Genomic DNA, 17,991 nt, shown 5'->3' with positions numbered 1-17,991 from the left:
AAAAGATACATTTAGACTACCTATAAACTTCCCACAATGATTATAAAAGAAAGAACAAATATTGTTTTTGGTTAGAACAATTTTAAGAATTTTTTGCGATTAAATAATGACTGGGCTACAATGAATTCTTTCTACTCAGCTGTGATACTTAATATTGGTCTATGAAATCGAATAAAAATATTTTTATTCTAGTGTTGGATCAATAAGGAAATAGCTTCGCTTTTTCACTATACCTCCATCTCTTTAGGAATTTATAAACCTGAATCATATAATTTCAAAAAACTAAAAAAATAACATGTTAAATATCTATCATCCAATGCAAATGAAATACACTTGTTTTTTTTTTCCTATTTAGAGAAATCCTTTCATTATGATTTTGAATTTAATTTCAAAAAATATAGTTAAAAAATCTACACATTATTGCCGACAGAAAAGGTAACCAAATAATATGTGTAAAAACAAAATTATCTTTAAATGACTAAATATTTCTTTAGCTTTGGATGATCGATATTCATTTGTATAAATAAGAATTTATAATATTGCAGGTAGCAACAATACATGTATTGAATGGCAGTGTATTATAAAACTAGTTTGGAAAACACGAAGGGTATGACATGAAAATTAAAACATTACGGTATTATGACCATACCACTGCCAATAAATTAAACATGCCAGCAATTTCAATAATGTAGATAAAAGTATACATATACTTTATCATTTAGTATAAGTACCAATCTTTTTATTCATTTAATATGAGCACGAATACCTATTTGATTCCTCGTTTCTTATAGATTTAATTAAAATATCGAATAAAAAGTTCACACATGATTTTATTGCTATGAAGATGTTTTTGAAAAATAAGTAAATTATAATTATAACGTGTTTGCTTTAAAATATTGTATATTTTTTTATAATATGTGCTGCATGTAAATAATCAAATATAATTTAATATTATGAGAGCGTACCGTTTAAAAAATGTACTCATATATTCATCTTCTAAAAACATAAACAGTATCCAAATGGTTATTCGCAAATACTGAATTACAAATAATAGAATACAAATTCCACGATGGATTGTTAATAGTTTATTTCAAAGATGTTTTGATGAAGACTATTAACTTTTGATCAAATTTAAAATCCCCTTAACAAAGACTAAGTAGTGGAAGTTAATATGTAAACATACCATTTTTTTTAATCAAACAATAAAATAAGTTTATATGATCAAAGATATAATTGTCAATGTTGTATAAGTGTACAAATAAAATCACTAAGCTTAATTGATGACAGATTATTAGTCCTATAAATGACCCGACTTTCATAAACTCTTCTCATAAAAAGTGATTGCAAACGGCTATATATGGTATCAAACGTTTTGATCAATATCACTAGTCCGTCTTTGGTCGGTTGGAAGATATTGCTTTTTAGCAATAAGCCCGCCAATGTACTTTTTATTTTCTGTACATGAAGTTTAAAAAGTTACGTTGTTGAGTCATCTGTAATAAATCTAAAAATTTTTTGGTGTTCTCAACTTTATCACCCGAGTTATTTGTAAATAATGCATATAAAGAATAAAAATAACATAATTTTATTGCAGTTTTTTGTACGTTTATTTTAAAAGAGTAAATAACCCGCGACAAGCATCAACCTTGCTCTAACGGTCTATCCATTATATACATGTTTTTTTGAATATCACTCATGAAACTACGCCAAAACACCATTAAATTATTTCGCCATCTACTGCCAATCTTTAAAAACGTATAATAAAGATTGAACATTACGACTTTCCAAGAACTGTTGTGTAAATGCCCCACCGCGTTGGAGTTTTATGGCGGCCTTAAAATGCACCACAAAATCGATTAAAACCAAATGTATTCATAAAGAGAAAGCCCTGACATTGGTTTATGACCCTCGAGCTCCATGCAATTCTGATTCCCCGTTTACAGTCTGGTTATTTTTATGTGATACCCTATAAATTAACGTTGATCGCATTATGAGCCATCGACAAGTGGTGAAACTATTCGGTGGGGTTGGCTGGCTGGTTATTTGTCCTTTTTCCCCTTTTTTTTCAATAGCCTCTACATTTTGGATATCGTTTTCAAAAGCTATCATTAGTGCGAGTTTATAAGCAGGGGAGTTTGGTAACGATATGCTTTAAATCGTGATTGTGGGGTAGTATGGGAGTCGTTATGGTTGTTTGATATCTGCATACTAAAAATCAATTTTGTGCCGTAAAAATACTATAAAACTATGACATTGAGGCATATGTACTACCACGTATAAGTTCCCATATTAAGACGCTTAAATGGGTCCAAAAACAAGTATGGCCGTATCAATGTTTTCATAAGACGAATAAATATTTATTTAAAAAAATTTTTGGATAAATAATAAAATATGTTTTTTATTCTTCTTCAATCTAGAAATGGAAAATACTAAAATGAACTGCCTATTCCATAGACTTCATCTTGAAGATAAGCTTGACTTCGTTTAAATTCATGGTGAAAAAATGCTTGCATATTTTTTTTAATCGGTAGTTTCATTTATGGACGGACAGCATGTATCGACAGCTTGTTTAAATGCGTTAGTCGAGATAATTTACATACGATAAATATATGTTGATAGTATTCAATATTTAATCCCAAGTTGGGAGCTCATTAGAGCTAATGGAGATAATCCAGATTTGTGAGCAAGTATTTGTGCCCACTCAAAATGTTGTAAGGTAGTTTTATTTTAAGTTCACAAAAGTAGAGTTTAGATTGTCGATTGCCTAGTAATATTATTGCAGGCTTACTTATGCACACTGCATCTATCGCTCTGAACCATTCGTCCGGCAGCGAGCGGCAGATTCGCGCGACATAAGCTGTGTACTGGGTAGCTTATAAAACAATGGTTCGTATGTATGTAATATAATCGGACGTATTCCGTTCGGTCCAGTAGTGCCGACTCCATGGTACATGGTGCACGATGATGCTCGGATGAGCAATTTTTCCGCTGAACTGTGAGCGAGTTTGCTCTTGCAATTGTCACCAGTTCGGTCAAATAATCCCAGTGGATTTGTAAATATCGCTTTTCGATTGACAGAATCTGATCCAAATGTATAGATTTAAAATAGAACTTAATAATGATGAAAATGTATTTTTTTTAGTAAAAATTCAATAGAATTTTCTACAAAAATTAATGATTTTTTCAGCACATTATTTTATCTTAATATCGATAAAAATCGGTATAAATCTTATGAAGACCTACTTCTTACGTATGAATACGTAAGGTTTTTTTATGGTGTCTATTTAAATACTCGGAATTCGATTCAAACGTGAAGTGTGCATCAGAATAAACAATGTTTCCTAAAATCAACTGCATTTGAAACGCGTCTAATACTCAACTTCACGACAGCGCTTATATTACAATTTTGTTTTAATGCAGTTTGTTTTATATGCGATTCTTTCTCTCGTGTAAAACAAAGACTAGCTGTCCGCATTATGGTGTTATTTTGATATAAAAATATCATATTGTGAAATATTTCATCTTGCAACATGTTGACATCGCCAAGAGAGGGGTGAAAAGAGTTTATGTTTTATGAAAATCACCGAGGAAATATTATGTCTGGGCGGAATAACGGCACATTTTGTAGTAACAGAAAAAGTATTCAATGTTTCCCAAACGTACTATCATCACATTAAATGATTGTTATAAATTTAAAAAAAGATCGTTCCGAGAGAGAGAGAGAGAGAGAGTCCTAAAGATTTTACAATATTTATTTATTTATTTAAACATCAAGTACAGAAAAGAAATATGTACTTTAACAAACTAGAAAAATTGGTCAAAACGTTTGTTACCTCATATATCCGCCATAATAGGATAGACAATGCTAAAATAAAGACTTTCAATGAGAAAGAAAAAAAATATGTAATACAATTTACTGCTGAATTAATTAAGCAACTATTTTATATGATATTAATTATTTATGAATATTATAAATTGATGATAATGGCAATAGTAAGGAAAGTAATAGAAGAAGGGAGTTTAGGGAAGGAAGAGAAAAAACTGGATGAGGTTTGATGGACAGTTAGATTTTTAATGATAGATAGTAATGTCTCATATATATTATTTACTATCTGTACCTGTTACCTATTACAAATCTACGAATTAACATTGCAATTTAAGTCACTGGAAATGCGTCATGTAACTCTGTATTTATGTACATATGTAAAGATTAATATTTACCATTATTCCCATTGAATTTTTATATTAAGTTTTATTTGGATATTTTTATTTTACTCATTTAAATGTATATGCCATATGAAGCCTATAAACCTTCACATATCACCTCAAGGTTTTTATTAAAGATAAATAAATAAATAAATTGCTTAGTATATACCACTATTTCTTAAAATCTACTGTTACACGTGTTTCGATTAATTTTCAAACACCGTATGCGGAATGCGTGGAAACACGTGTCACAGTATATTTTAAGAAATAGTGGTATTTACTTAGTGAATCATTTAATTAAAAATAGATAAGTTTTACCACAAAGTGACTGCCGAATCAATTAATGAAAAGAAAAATAAATAATTAAATACATCGAAATTTATGTAGTGAAGACAATGTGTTTACAATTGATTTTTTTTCTCAGAGATCCATTTGAAATTGTCACTTAATAAAATCACACATTTCGTAATAAATGTACATTTTTAAAACGTAAAATTTCTTCATTTTTAAAAGTGAAGCTAAAATTCATTTTTGTGACATAAACCATGTTTGTGCTAGCAAAACCACGGTCATGTGCATCGTACAGTACTGGATGCGGTAAACCAATGCAAAATGTAATTATTCTGAATAAATACGTTCTTCATAACACGCGATACTAAAATCCTTTGAACAATTGGATGAAATCAATGGGCGAAATCCCGCAACAGCCTTCCATTGTATCTGATATAATAATGCACATTAAATATTTTCAGTTCAGCTGCGTTGAAAGTATCCCGAACAATGCTGCATATTACCGAAATCGCATTGTATTCAAACGATATATTTAGGCGCTATCACAATTGTTGACTGTTACAAATTAGAAATAAACAGATCAATGAATCGATCTAATACTATTACGAAATCATTCAAAATACATTTGACCTAAATTTGAATTGATCGAATAAAAAACATCTGAATGAACTTAATGAGATAATTTTAAATTCTAAACCACGTTTACGGTATTAGAAAAATGTTTGAAAGCTTTAATTCGCATACAAGAATAACATGATTTTATGTAATAATATATCATGAATATTAAGGTAGTACTTACGTTATGTGTACAAAACTTAAGTAAAAACGAGTTTTTCAACATTTTCGTCAAATAATAAGGGTTAAGTAATGAAGTTAAAATATGTTATTTATTGATTCGGCATTAACTTTGTGGAATGAAATATATATGTTCAAATATTCTGTGGTACCTATGTTAAGTTACTCTTCAAAAAATATTAAATACCCATGAGGATATATTAAAAAAATGGCTTTATTTAAGTTATAGAATATTGTTTTTCCATATTTTTTTTGGCGATTTTAAATTTTCAACTTTTAATAATTTTAAGACATTGCTAATTCTTTAAAGATTCCGAAAAGATAGCTGCAAAATCAATATAAAATTACAGGAAATGTCGGTTATCTTCTCTGTACGGCGAATAATATTTTATACGACTAGTTTTACGACTCAATCTCTCTTCGGTTATAAAGACAAAAGCTCAATACCTGTGAGCTTTTCGCTCGAGCGAGTAAGAGAACTTTGTAAGAATCAGTGGAATGTGTATTTAAACGAAGAATCGATCCACATGAAAGTTGAATAGATCCGACTTTGTAGGTTAATAGCTGAAAAGGTAGGCGCTGGCATATTTCAATAAATGTGGAAACAAGTCCGCAGATCTCGGAGCCTCCGAACTATCGATCACATTCCCGTACAAAGACATCCCTACACCACATTTGAATACACGTCGATTTCAGTGCCATACCAATACCAGTGACGTAGGGGTATTGCTTTTGAATAATTCATCACATTCCCGTACAAAGACATCCCTACACCACATTTGAATACACGTCGATTTCAGTGCCATACCAATACCAGTGACGTAGGGGTATTGCTTTTGAATAATTCATCACATTCCCGTACAAAGACATCCCTACACCACATTTGAATACACGTCGATTTCAGTGCCATACCAATACCAGTGACGTAGGGGTATTGCTTTTGAATAATTCATCACATTCCCGTACAAAGACATCCCTACACCACATTTGAATACACGTCGATTTCAGTGCCATACCAATACCAGTGACGTAGGGGTATTGCTTTTGAATAATTCATCACACGATGATTGCCTAGTACATTATTTTAACAAATGCATTCGTATAGTAAAAAATAAAAGAAACACATAATATAAAACTAATTAACTAACCATCACGCCGCTTCCCCGCAGGGGTAGGCAGAGAGAATAGAGTGCCACACCACTCTGTCCTTGCAAACATTCTTCGCCTCTTCCACGTTCATGCATCTCCTCATACATACCCGCCGATTGTTACGACTCCTAACCTGACCACTTTCAAGTATTTGGCATACCTGATCGTGCCATGTTTTTCTCGGTCTTCCTCTGCTTCTTTTCCCGCTAACATTCGCCTCATAAATTTGTTTTACCGTTCTTTCCTCACTCATTCGTTCTACATGTCCAAACCATCTCAACACACCTTTCTTAATTTTATCGATAATGCTTATCTCAGCTTTGCATTCCTTCCTTATTTCACTATTCGCACATCTATCATACATCGTTTTGTTACACATTCTTCTGAGAGATCGCATTTCGACTGCATTCAGTCTACTTTCATCCTTCTTTTGCCAACTCCATGTTTCACTTCCATATATTAGAGTTGGAACCAGGACTCCGTTGTGCACTGCCAGTTTAGCTTCCGCTGATAGGTTTTTATTTGCTATAACTGATTTCTGTGCACCGTTCACTTTGTTTGTGTACATAATATACAATTATTAAATAAATGTTTTATTGATATTATAAAAACAAGATTAATTCCTGTAAAGAATCCCTTTAAAAACGAATGTAAATATTTAAACAAAGTCTATTCCAAGAGATTGCATGATCTTAACACTGGTTAAAATCTTTTGTAAAATTAATATATGTAGCTAGTCCAGTAAAATCCACGGCTCACGAACTGGCGTTGGCTGGTTTATAAATGATTGCTTTATACAAGTACACATCATTTTTCTGAATGTGTTTGTACATTTATATTTTTCTTTGATTTTGAAGTATTTTGTGACAAAATACTTCAAAATCAAAGAAAAATATAAATGAAAATGTTAATTTCTACCGCCACCGATTGATTTTTTATTTAAAAAAATAGCCATTCATTATTGATTACAATAAGATTATTGATGAATCAGGTATAAGATGAGTTAATGTAAGAAAACATTTTTGTAAATTTGTGTATAGAGTATTACATTGAGAAAAATTCAAATCTTACACGATCTTTCACTCTTTAATATTTATATCAGTTTGTCTTTTTTTCTGACTACTATAAATTTAAAATGTATTTTTTTGTAAATAATTATTTGAGTTGAAAAATGTTGCTGAGGAAAAGATAAGTATTTTTGTATCATAATATACAATTTCACGTACAATGTAACGAACAATGAAATAAAATATTGCAATACTTAATTTTGTATAGCGTAAGGGGTAATTTTAATTTCTACGCCACTTTTAAAACCTTAAAGTCACGTCTTGCAGTGAAGATGCTTCTAGTCTATTCGGTCTTTGAACGGAGCCGATATTTTCATCTCAAAGTCTTCAAAAAATCCGTTAAGCTTTTACGCGTAAATCAAAAGCACCAATCATTTGTATGATTTTAAAACGTGTTAAAAGTGTATGTTCTGTCTCTTTTGACGAATGTGCAAATGAGCGGTAGTCCTTGCGGTTTGTGTGAGGTTTCAACCCGCCTACGGATTCCTTTTACACTCGGCACAGGAATATTTATCAGAACTTTGAACGGGGAAATATTTAACAGGGCAATATCCCTACTGCGGGAATTACACCTGAGGAGTCGCGGAGGATCCGAGAGTGAAGATTTGCTGCAGTATGGAGGCGGCTCTTCCGGCGCATTCAGATTCAAATTGGGACCGATGAGGCGGTGATTAAAACTAGGAATGCTGAAATAGAACGTGCACGTTATATTGGATATTAAAAAAAGATGCTTATATAATACTGGATATACCTAGCCACTTGATGATTGGAGAAACTTATACAATAAATAGACGTTTAATATAAAATAAATAAAAACAGATGACTGGCACCATCCCTGTTGTAAAAAAATATTTTTAAAATAAATTAAATTTCGATATCTCATGTTTAAAAAAACCTTTGATATTATTTTTTTGTCATCCCCAACACAGACGAAGTAGAATTGGAAGTCTGGACATTTACGGAGCTTACGTCCGTCATATTAATTATGGGTTGAATTGGCGACTGTATCACTGTGTAAAGTGATTACAGTTATTAAAGTTACTGTTTAAACAGCCTATGATGGTCGTCAGCCCCGTAAATGCCCAGACTTCCATATGGTTCTTCATCTTGATGAGATGTTGGAGATAATCCAGATTTATAAATAAGTATTTGGACACTCAAATAAACTTTAGTTTTGCTAGTAATCTTGTAAAATATAATTTGAAATACTAACTATCTTCGTATAACTTAACTATATTTTTAATAACGCTTTCGATAGCTATGCGATCCTAACGAATTTGAGTCAGATATACGTATACTTCGATTTGATTTTTAGTGTTGTTTTGTGCAATAGCAAAAAATGGTTAATCTATTTCCGAAGCACCCTTGTGGTAATACAAAAATGTATTTTACAATGAAATTTTTAAAGCTATTTTAATTTTAATATAAACTTTAAATGTTTTTTAATATTAAATTTTTCAAATGTATTGTGATTTGTGTAGACATTTTTGTATTTTACAAAAATGTCTACTTAAATTATCCAAAATTATTATTATTATTATTTTAGTAAAAGAACCAGAAAAAAGGCAAATATAGAGTTAACAAAAGAAAATTTTCTTTCAATCTGACACAAAGTTTCGTGGTTAAACTTATGTTAAATTATGGGATCTTAATTTAAATTTGGGAGGTATATATCATGTTATGCAAATATTTAGATATTACTTCGTTACTGCCGTGCAACGGAGACGGTACTTGTTACGCTGTCTGCATGCAACACATCGTGTCAAGTGCACTTTCTTGTTCAAATCAAGTGTCAAAATCAGATAAAGTGCAGTCTACTATGAGACTCCTCCCGAAACTCCAATTTAAGTTTTCGTAAGATAAGAATTATTTTAGTGGATAAATATTTTTAATAAATCTGTGAATTTTTTTGAATATTAATAAAAAAAAATTAACGTGTTAAAATATAATAAAAACCTCACATTGCGAATGATGAATTCCATGCATAGATTGGTTCCAATATCAACTGGCGTCTAAATCACGAGTAATCAGTACTGATATTTAGTACTTAAATATTATGTATACAAAAGAGGAAGTAAATGTAATTAATATATTTAATGTAAAATATGTATTATCAAAGATTTATGGAAACACAAATGTACCATCATCAACTAATTTTGAGAATTTAATATATACACATAAAAATGGAGTTCTAAAAATTGAGCTCCAAATTTATTAATAGGAAGTATGATGATTGTAAAGTATACAAATAGTTTTTCCAAAGCAATATTCTACTTTAATGCCTGTTACAGAGTGTCAGTTCGTCAGTTTCAGTCCGGAGAACGAAAATACTTAGTATTCAATTCAATTCAATTCAATTTCAATTCATTTCAATTTATTCAATAATTAATATATACATTACAAACTAACATTCAAGGAGTATACATTAAAAAAACAAATGAAAAAGTAAGCTAGAAGACTCTTGTTAAATGTATGAAGTATACGCTAATACGACTGTGCATCCCAAAATGAGAAGAGAAAAAATAAGGATTTTTTAAGTCTTAAAAATATGAAGGGACCAAAAATTATTTACCTTATCACATTGTGAGATTTTTCAAAATGATAAAATGAACCTATTTAAAATAAATTATAAATTTTAAACTCCAAAATATGTTTCAAGAAAATTTCTAAGGGAAATGATAAGAAAATTCCTGAAAAAGGGATGTCTTTTTTGTGTAAGATTAAAAAAAAACAAAGGATGACACAACAATGCCTACCTTATCCTGACCTCAAATCTACCACCTTCATGTATCTCTTTTAATAACACCCCCTTCGTATTGTGTATTGTGATACCCCCTCCCCTATTTACTGGTTGGTCTACCCATGGATTTAATTAAAGTTTTCACTAGAAGCAATTAAAATTTCCGACCTTGATAAGGGCTGATCCTGAGGTCAGTGGTGATGTTCCCAACACTGACATAAGCTTATTACATAATTGTATAAGCCATATATAATATAATATAATAACAGAAATTATAATCTATGTTAGGAAGAAGTTTTAATATGGATTTATGTATATTCAGTATACTCGTGTGTATTAGTCAATACTCTTTAAACCAACATTTATTCAAAACAAATTCCATTGTTTTTTAGTGGTTTATAAAGCTTATTTTAAAGGTGTTATCATTAAAGGTTGTCAATTATTATCATCAAGTAATAGAGTAAAAAAATTTATATATTTTTTTGGGAATCCCAACAAGAAAATACAGTCCGATATTAACTATACGAATGATAAAAGCAAGAGAAAATGTACGTGTCCGAAGGTAAATGAAATTTGGTTGATACGTAATATATGTATAAATATACATAAATATATATATATATATATATATATATATATATATATATATATATATATATATATATATATATATATATATATATATATATATATATATATATATATATATATATATATATATATATATATATATATATATATATATATATATATATATATATATATATATATATATATATATATATATATATATATATATATATATATATATATATATATATATATATATATATATATATATATATATATATATATATATATTTATATATATATATATATATATATATATATATATATATATATATATATATATATATATATGTATATATATATATATTTATATAAATATATATATATATATATATATATATATATATATATATATATATATATATATATATATATATATATATATTTACATATATATATATATATATATAAAAGAATATATATATATAAAAGGAAGCCTCATCAAAACGTTACATTTCCATTTGAAATGATTTCTAGTAATCAGGAGATCTAGCTTGTAAAATTTTTACGTTTTGGTGCGATTTCGTATTGGTTCAACACAGGATTGGTCACGTTTTGTCATTTAATTTTTTTTATTTAACATTTATTAAGATTTCGATAGAATACAGTAAACATAACAGATTTGCTTTAAACAGGTAGGTTAATATGAAATAGTTTTAAAAAGTAAGTCAATAAATAAATAAATAAAGTTTTTGAGATGGGAAAGCTTTTCTTTAGTGTTCGTTAAAGGTATGAAAGTTTTGAATTGTTCTTGGTCCATCGTTTAAAAATTTTAAGATCGCTCCTTCTGAAAGGAAACTTTACATTTTATAAAAAAGATGAGCGACATTAACTATAAATTTAATTATTTAATCTTCGTAATTAACGAAGAGCCAATATTTCAAATTTGCGTTCCTTTTATTCTTTGAATTGTTACTTACGTAGAAATATATTAGTATTAAATAACTTGACAATATTTCATAATATTTATGTTTTTAAAATGTGATCAATACTACAGTAAAAAAGAAAACTAACAAATATATATTTTTAACAGTTGTGTTTTAATATGTTCATAGAGTTTATTGTTTTGCGAAATCCCACGATGACACCAAATTTAGTTTATCTTTGGATTTAGAAAAAATCATGTCGTCTTTTTATTTCTAAATTAAAAATAAAAGGGTAGACAAACAAGAAAAAATATTTTTTGTACACAGTTCTATATATAAATGTATATATGTATATAAACTCCTGCTTTATAACTCATTATTTTATTTTACCCTTACTCCATATTTCGGTTTTCCCTATCTTCTCCACCGGTAGAAAATTAAAAATGGAAGAACTATATATTTAACCATTCTATGTTACTTTGATATTCATTGTTAACTCTTGGGATCATCAATCCTTCGTTAAGGTATCATAGTCGTGCACTGGAGGATTTTTACAAAATAAACAAATATTGTTAAATTTACCCTCGGGATGGGGAAACCCAGTGGAAATAAAAATACAAATCTTTATATGTGTATGATAAATACATATAAATAAAAACATATATTTAATAAATAAATATATAATTAACACATTTTTTATTCGTATTTCTCAACAATATGTTTTGTTTATTGAATGTTTTTTGCTGGTACTTTGTGGCACATTTTATAAACTTTAAAAAATAATACTACAACTTTGCTTTTAACCACATTTATTTTTGGATTCTTTATTCCAACCAGTTCGACAAACACCTTGTCATCTTTAAGAATCTACACATCCACCCCGAAAATGACAAGATGTTAGTCAACCGGCTGGAAAAAAGTAACAAAAATAAATATGGTTAATTTTATTTAAAAAAATACGTTTTTGTATTTTCAGAGCTGTATATTCATTTATTAAAAAAATAATCAAAAGATTGTACCTCTGTTTTATCCAGTCCGTAATTATATAACAGGGTCGGTTGAGCTCTAGAAGAATAGATGCATAAGTTACCCTATTACACTGGGTAGATACTTATTGTCTATTGTCTTTTCGCGAGTTTTTTATACAGCGCGGAGGCGAGGTTTCTCAGCGCCCTCGGTGTTAATTAAATCATCAACTTCTGAAGGAAGCAGCGCCGCCATTCTCATAATTAACTTTCCCACCAATCCTTGCCTATTTACCTTATTAATTATTAATTTATCCCTGCAAAATTAATTAATAGCTCTGATTATGACTGTCGATAATGGCCGCTGACTGGTACTCGAATTAGTCACCCAAGACCCGGTGATGTTTATTGTTTTCAGTAATTTCAAAGGAAAATTGATTACCGTCTGCAGTATTTTATTGTTTTGTTGACATTTAATACTCAAAACGTTGCTGAGAACTGGGAGTAAATGTTTAATTACACTACGTTAATTATTTAATCTATTTAGGAACACACGCAAGGATTTAACATATTAAGGAATTTCCCTTGAAAAACAAAATCATTTAAAAATTAAGTACTCAATTTTAACAAAAACGGTTAAAACTAAGAGTATCAGAAATGAAGATTTTAAGAAGCAGGCAAGAGTCTACCAGATAAAAAAAAGAACACATGGATAAAAGAAATATGCGAGATCCAAGACGTCGTTAGGTGGGAAAAATAGCGAAGAAGACAATGGTATGCGTATGTGAGGAAAAAAGAACCATCCAGAGTCCCTTATATTACACTACACGGCCAATCCTAAGGTAGACGACTCCCAAGGAGACCACCAAAGGTATGTATGTATTGACAGCTGGGAATCAACATAGCAGGAAGCTAATCCATCTTAAAAATAGGCCATAAGGCCTACACCAAGCAAAAGAAGAAGACGAAGTTAAAACTAATTAATCTTGTTACCATGCAGACATTTTGATCGGAATTTCTATGCTTAAATGTATGGCATGGGGATGACGGTGTCAATGATTAGATTCACGCCAACACATCTTATGTAAAGTACTTTCCGTATAATAACGGGGTAATAACTGGAAGGGTAGGAATAGTCGAGAGACATTTACACATTGATGCAAATTAAAATGAATACGAATTGGTGGTTATTTTGAATCACATAAGATATTGATTACATATAATGTCGGGTTATGGTCCCGTAGTTAGTGTCTTGAATAAGAGTTTCTTTTATCGAACCCACCACCATAATTTTAATTTTTATTTAAAAAAACTATTTTATTTTTATTTTTATTATTTGTTCAGAAATTGTAACATTGTAAAAATAAGTTAACCAAAAAAATAAAGTTACATTAATCAAAATAAAGCTAATTACACAATTCCACATTTATGTTATAATAACTATCAAAAACATTTAGAGATAAAAAATTAAATAAAAAAGAGTGGGAGTGTGTGTGTGTGTGTGTGTGTGTGTGTGTGTGTGTGTGTGTATATGAGGAAGGGAGTAAAAGGGTAAGGGTATGGTATAAAAAATATATTTTGCAGGAAGGAGAAGAAAATCAGCCGCTTAGGCTCACAGAAATAGTGTTATATTGAAGTATTTTTTTAAATAATAAAAACATAAGTATTTACATTTTGATTTATTGTTTCGGCATTAACTTTGTGGTAAGACATGTTACAATGATTAAAGAAAACACTTCGTTTTTTACCACTTGAGTTTTATTATAGACTACATGTTTCAGAAGTTAAACTTCCATCATTCAGGTCTGTATAGTAACTAAAACATAAAATATAAAATTGTTCTATAAATAAGGAGAGGGGAAAGTAAGGGGAAGGGGTTAGTCAAGGGACGGAGTTTGAAAACAAAGAAAAAATGGAAAGCAATGGTGAAGAATTTTGAAACAATATATTATTTAATAAATTATTATTAGAATTGATTTTTTTTTGGATTTCTAATTTAAGTATTTACATACAATATTTTATTACATAAGAAAATAATTATATGGAATGATAACGTGACCTATCCAAAATGATAATGATTTATTTGTAATTTCATTACCAAACAGCTATGTGTTTTTAATATTCTTCTTCTCTTCAGAACATTTATAGACAAAATAATATTTTTATTTATTCATTTTAAACTGACCCTTTGCTCACCCAATGCTTCATGCGGCACTGCATCATAAAGAATGAAGTATGTTCTTAATTGTTAATAATTGGCAGGGAAGATCATCATCTTCCCTGCATTTAGCTATTTCCTGTGCTTCATGCGATAGACAGAGTGATATTGAATTTAAAAAGTTATTCGATGATAAATCGGTTATTTTTAATCGAATGTGTGACCTCCAATATAGTCCGCTTCCATGGTGTAAGTTTTGACCAGTTGGTTTTAATACGCCTGTATTTAAATGTATCCATCGAAGTCTTAAATGAAATTTTCTAACATAATCCGGCCGCATCTCGCCGCAAATCCTTCACCCCGAGTAGTTAATCCGAGAGCGGTGGTTTTCTATACTAATGAATTGTTTTGTTTCCATCCGGCGCTCCGCGGTTTTCTTGGTTGGGAATCCTACAAACAGATGTCACTAGTGTTCGATTCTAACTGGGTTGACAGGCCATACATATACCCCTTGATTCAAAGTTGCTTACATCCACAGGGGTTAAATTCAGTCTCCAGATAGTAAAGAATTAAACTATTAACACCGTGATAAAATATTTACTTATAATATCGAAATAGATTTTTCTACGCAGGGCCAGTGAATGAAGTTAGGGGAATGTTTTGAGATCCTGTATGAATATGGAGATTAATGTAGGCTGAAACACGTACCCATTCCTTATCCGTAACGAGAAGGGGTGGAATAATTATCGAATAGGCTTAGTGTGAGGCATTTATCAATTAATATTCTCTCTGGTATCAATTTCATGAATTTTCACTACCTTTGCATGAGTAATGGCTGAAAGGAGAAATCAACGTCGACCTTTTTTTGCTGAAATATTAAATATAAGCCGGTCGAAACACTTACGAACAGACTTGTTCTCGCTTACCTTAGAAAGAAGGAAATTAATAGTATTCAGACATTGGAATATAAATAACAGCGCTCAATCTTTCATGTACGTGGATATGGTAGATCCAGTATAGGGAAATTATTTTTTATATTATAGGTGTTTCAACTGAGGCGGATTCTTGCTATTGCTTTATAGCACTTATTTTTACTTTATTGCTCTTCTCAACTAGTACATCTTATAACTGTTTGTGTTTTTTATTATAATTATTACTTTAGCTCTTAATTAAGTCTGCCTATTAATTTTTTTATCCAAAAGTAGACAGAAGTCTAAGAAATCCATAGCTTATGACCTGGCATTAGGATAGATTAAATTATCACTGGATACTTATACGCATAAGTAACGTTCACCGTTCTGCCCATTACTGAATATCTGTGTTGCATTTTTTATAAATACTATATTATTGTTTGTTCTGTTGAAGGATTCCTTTCGAATGTTAGTTTTAATTTTAAAAGATGTGTAAGTTTAGCTTATAATGGTGATGCCATCAGTTTGACAATTTGAATAGTATAAAGATTTTTCCAATAACATACTGCATAGATTAATTCGGAATCTGTTCGCTTATATTTTTTAGAAGAGTCTGATTTTCTTTAAGCTTTTAAATCTCATTCGACCAGTTATTTATTAACGAAGAAAGTTGCTTTTTCGTTAATGAACAACAGTTTTTTCACCATTTTGACATTTCACCGTTTGTAGAACGTTAAAGCAACACGTGTCATACTAAACATTGGTTTTGGTGGACATCGTCCTTCTTGAAAGCTGTTGCTACTAAGCATTTTCTATGTTTTCGATTATATTAATGTTTCAGAGATTATTTTATTAATTTTTTTTGCTTCACAAGCCTTGCAAAATTAAATATTTTAAAATGTGAGGCTTATTTTCTTATTTCAAACTAGATTGAGTCACAACAATGCTCAGCTGAGTACAGTTGATTAATTAAAAAAAAAACTTAAAGACAATTCACAAAAAAACTATTAACGATTAATTCATTGCTATTATAATCATTTTACTTTTTTTCAGGTTCTTCATAAAAATATATCAATAACATTGAAATAAATTGGTTTTCAAAAGTACTAATAGCCCGATAAAGCTATTTTATTCGCAGTAATGTATTTTATGTATTGCATATTACGATAGATGTAATTTATATATTCAAGTAGCTTAAAGTAAAACGAAAATGCATGATAATACTTTTCTGCGATGCTTAATGTTTATTATTTTTGAAACAGGTATCCCTTTTAATATACATAATTTCATAATATTATAACAGAAACTATATTCATCGAGAAAAATAATTAAGGATTACGTGAACATTATACGATCTTAAAGAATTGACCCATTTAAAAAATTGTATTATTTTTATTAGTAATTTTCTTCCATAAGTACCGATTTAATGTTATACTCCCGCTTCAGAATGGTCTCATAAAATTGTTTATTGCTTCTACGGCACGTAAAACTAGGAAATATGCTTAACATCCAGCGTTTGTAATATTTTTTTACATACACCTAATCAATCATTGTAAAAGCTTGTGATACTTTTTTTTCTATTTTAAATCTCGGTTCTTGGACTAAGGCTATAAAATGGGAATAATTTTTTTATTAATCAAAGGAAAATGTATGAAATTTCAGGTGAAATAATAAGCAAGTCATGTTTACGAGCAAAATAATAGAATTTATGGGAATTACATTTTTCATAAAATCAATCTTCTAATAAACAATTTTCATTAAATGATTTCTGCGAAACGTGTAAAAAATATTTTTCATTTAAGGATATAGTTGAGAAAATTTAATTTATAATTTTCCAAGAAATTCAAATGAAATTATTACTTTTCAGAAACAAATATTGAACTTAAAGTACTTGATGGATTACAAACTTCTCAACCAACTGGAATATTAAAATGTACCAAGATTAAAAAATACAAAACAAATACATATGACATGATGAGACATGCGATACTTCTCAATGTTTACGCTATCTGTTTAACCCTAAAATTACATTCCGATTAATCGTAATAGAGTAATTCTGTGTTATTTATTTATTTTTCAATATTTCCAATAATGCGTCCTCACGTGCCGAGGACATTTTTTTTTATAAAATAATATCTTATTATTATCTTTTTATTATTTTTCAACACATTTACATGTTTTTAATATTATTCATATACATTTCTACTTAATAA

This window comes from Brachycentrus maculatus, unplaced genomic scaffold (genome assembly GCF_059751285.1).
Source record: "Brachycentrus maculatus isolate JH-2025_06_01 unplaced genomic scaffold, ASM5975128v1 h1tg000396l, whole genome shotgun sequence".
In the NCBI taxonomy this organism is placed as follows: Eukaryota; Metazoa; Arthropoda; class Insecta; order Trichoptera; family Brachycentridae; genus Brachycentrus; species Brachycentrus maculatus.
Note: the sequence above shows the minus strand (reverse complement) of the source record.